Genomic DNA, 3,866 nt, shown 5'->3' with positions numbered 1-3,866 from the left:
TGCTTATCACCTTTGGCATGCCAATTTTTTCCTCACTGACTCAGGTGGGACCTGTTATGAAACAAAATCTAATTGTCACTTAGCTTATGCAACTCTCTACCAAAATATCACTTATTATGTACACAGTGTTGTTGCATTACTTCTCTTTGAGAGAATGATTTGATGCAACACATTACTGACAAGACCAATAATTAGATTCATTCAAACAAACTGTCACACAGCTTTTCTCCACTCTGATGAACTTGAGCTTATTGTGCATTTGGAAAGTTCAGCACAAATTTTTGCCAAGGGTTTTCATTTTCACTTTTGCTAACCAGAACCCAGAGAGGATAAAAAGTCTGTCTGCTGGGTTTTTTCTGCTACTGTGCAGTATGACAGCAGATCTAATTCAACCTGCTTAGCACAGTAGAAAAAAAGACAAGAATCAGGAATGTGTAGACTAGCCTTAATGGATGTTTTGTTTTCTCAGAATCTGTGCCTCCAGTTCTAGAGGAGAACATAGAAACTGCTTTAGAATATGACATAATCGGATATTTTCATTTCAGAATGTCAGCGGTAATCAGCTGAACAGCGCCTGGCAACTGTAAGGTTTTTTTGGATGATATACCAGTGCCCTTGTTTCCTGACCTCCTTCTGTGACAAAGTTTGAACAATGCTGATATGAGAAATCTTAATGATACTACAAATGGCTTAAGCCAGTGGGAGGAGTTTGGATACAAATGGGTCAAAAGCAGAAAATTTAGTTATTTTCCTGTTTCAGCCAGAATCTGTACAGGAGTGGGAAAGAGCACAGAGAAGTAGATTCTCATGATGGCTAGGTCTTGTGCTTGGCTCACAAGACTGAAAGAGGCATAGCTGACCCTGATCATGGGTAGTACTGAAGGGATAACTAGTCCCAAGAGTCTGAGAGTGCCACTTTGTTAGCAGCAATCTTTGCTCAGCTGAGATTGTGCCCAGTTTTTCCTACACCTGCTGCATCCAGCTTGGATCTACTCAGAGTGGATGGCCTGAAGGCTTTCTGATGTTAGGCATTTGGGAGCTGTAAGTCAACTGCACAAATAACAGCTTAATTATGAAAGAGGCTTTGGGTTCTTTCTTCCTCATGGGCACACCCTAAGAAGAGAGCCATGGCACACCTGTGCCTCACAGGGTAAGACACTGCTCCCAGGAGGTGCTGAAGGCACTGTGAAATTTGAAGCAGCCTGTGACTTTGTATAGGGCTGCAGCAACTAGGGCTGTGGAGCATGAAGGGCGAGCTAATCTCACCTTGCATTGAGTTGGGCTTGGAAGCTGCAAGTGAAGGTAGGTTATCTATGCCTCTGTTACATGCACTGAGTACCACTGATTGCAGCCCCCAGGCACCACCTAACCCACCCTGCCACAACAGTATATACCGAGAGCTTTGACTTCCCAGGTCAAGAATTGGCAACCCAGCATCTTGCCTCTGACTGCACAAGCTTGAACCTGTTGTGTTTTGATGGCAATCAGAAGCAGAGTTTTAATGAGCAATGTGCTACATAGTATTCTGCTGGTACTGACAAACAGGCCAATATAATTAAATTGAGGGAAATTTGTTTATTCAGCTGTCTGGAGTTCAAAGATCTAATTGTAATTCAAAGGAACAAAACTGAAGCCAAGTTCTTTCTCCTGATGGAAAGGAAATCCTTCTAAATAAAGTCTTTGCAAACAGAAGGCACTAGATTAAGTGTTTTCAAACCATGCAAAGTGAATGAAGAAATATAACTTTATGTATAAAAAGACATATTCCCGTTTTATAACCAATTAAACATCCATTTGCTGAAAAGAATATCTTTTTCTGAATGGGAAGGAATAAGTAAATCAAATATGTTCTTTTGCAAAGGCAATGTGTCACTGAATATCAATGTGATGAGAAAGCTTCAAAAGTCAAACAGCTGGTTAGTAGAGTCTGCTGCATGAGACAGTGCAAGATTAGACATATGTCTGTCTAGAAATTTTCTCAAATCTAGAACAGCCTTAATGAACAGCAGCCCACAGTCACTAAAACTTCCATTTCTTCTTGGAAACTATTTGTATGAAAGAAATATCTACCTCTTTGTTTGGTCACCTGTCACTTCAGGCCATTTTGGTACTCCTCATCCGAAAATTCAGCAAGAGGCTCGTGACATCAGTGGGAGACAGAATACGGTGAATATAGCAAGGGGAAAAGGCCACTGAATTCCAGCTTTTATCAGAATTCCAAGAGGATCATAAATTTGCGTGGGTATGCAGTTGTCTAAATGTCTGTGTAAACCTGCACCTCAGCCAGAACAATCAGAGGGGCATCTCTACCCAGATGAGCAGGACTGTAGTTGTGCAATGCCATTAATACTAATGAAAGTCATAATGACAAAGCCCTTTTCATCTCCTTTAGACTTTCCTTCTGATTATATGGCCTAAATTTTGCGAGTGCTTTTAATGTCTAGAACAAATTTGGCAAAGCCTAGATTATACCCAAATGCATATTAAATTCTGGTTTTACTTTTATGACTGCTAAAAGTTTTTGATAGTAATATAGATATGAAAAAGCCCACATATTTACCTACTTGCAGACTGCAGTTTCATTTTTTGAAGGTTAGTGTTTCAGACACTGGTAAAAATATCTCATCATTTGAGGTATTCCCACTTTGACATTAATGCCATTGCAAGATCTGTGCAAAACTGCTCTGTATAAATCCACTTTCCGTAGCTGGAAAAGAGATGGCTTAAGGAGGTCAGAACCTAAACTCAAAACTTCAGGTTGCAGAGGAATTAAAGTTGGAAGGCACTTTTGGAGGTCCTCTGGTCCAGTCCCTTCTTGGTTTGCCAGCTAAGCCTGTGCGAGGTGGCTATGATGGAAATTTCTTACATATATGTGTGTATATATATATAACCATTAATGTTTAACATTCAGGGGGCTCTTTGCATGTTTCAGATTGCTTGAATCATACCTTCACAAAGCAGAGAGGGAGGAGATCACTACGTGCCAATAGGCATTTATTAATTTAGATCAGGGTTGGGTTTTTTTTTAATACTCTGTGCAAAGATCTCTAAATTGATATTTCACTCCACAATTACTTAAAAACTTCATTTTGCCAATGAGACTTTTACCATGTCAGGGGCTAAACAGAGCTGAATTCATGTGGTTTATTTTCCTCACTAAAAAATATGCATACTAATCCTAATCCTCATTAAAGAATTTCTTACTTGATTTATAACATTTATATAGCTCTTTTGAGTGCTCAGTGGTCAGGTGTAACTTTAACACAAACTGAGATTACACAAACTTAATGTTCAGGAACATATTCTTCAGGTCTTTGGCAGTGCATATGTCCATAAATTTTTTGCAATGCCATCTGGGCAGCATTTAATCATTTATGGAACAAGAGCAACCTTTGTGGGCAGAGGTGCCTACTGCAGGTACAACTGGGTTCACCAACCGAGGGACAAAGGATTAATGAAATGGTGCTCTCTCATTTTCATAGCCTCTTTTACAGGCCCCTTAGCACTAAAGGCACTCTTTCTATACTGGAAATATGTTGAAATTGTAGAATAGGATCTCTGATGAGAAATCACTGATTTCCACAGCACTAGGAAAAAAATCTTCTTTATTGGTCCTTCTTCAAAAGACATGGTAAAGCACATTACTTAAAGGTGTCATTAATGTACTGATACACTATTCTCTTAGCAGTCCAAACCCATGGAAATCCACATTACAGTTTGGGAATCTAATCTTCTTTTTATTATGTCCAGTAAATTTCTTTTCTCTTTTTTTTTTTTTTTTGCTTTCATTTCCAAGGAAGTAAGTTTAATACCTATGTAAAAATAATCACCACTTTAGTCAAATTTAACAAATAATTATATGAATT

This window comes from Acanthisitta chloris, unplaced genomic scaffold (assembly GCF_000695815.1).
Source record: "Acanthisitta chloris isolate BGI_N310 unplaced genomic scaffold, ASM69581v1 scaffold5476, whole genome shotgun sequence".
Lineage (NCBI taxonomy): Eukaryota > Metazoa > Chordata > Aves > Passeriformes > Acanthisittidae > Acanthisitta > Acanthisitta chloris.
The sequence above is the reverse complement of the archived record's forward strand: the minus strand, read 5'-3'. Positions refer to the sequence as shown.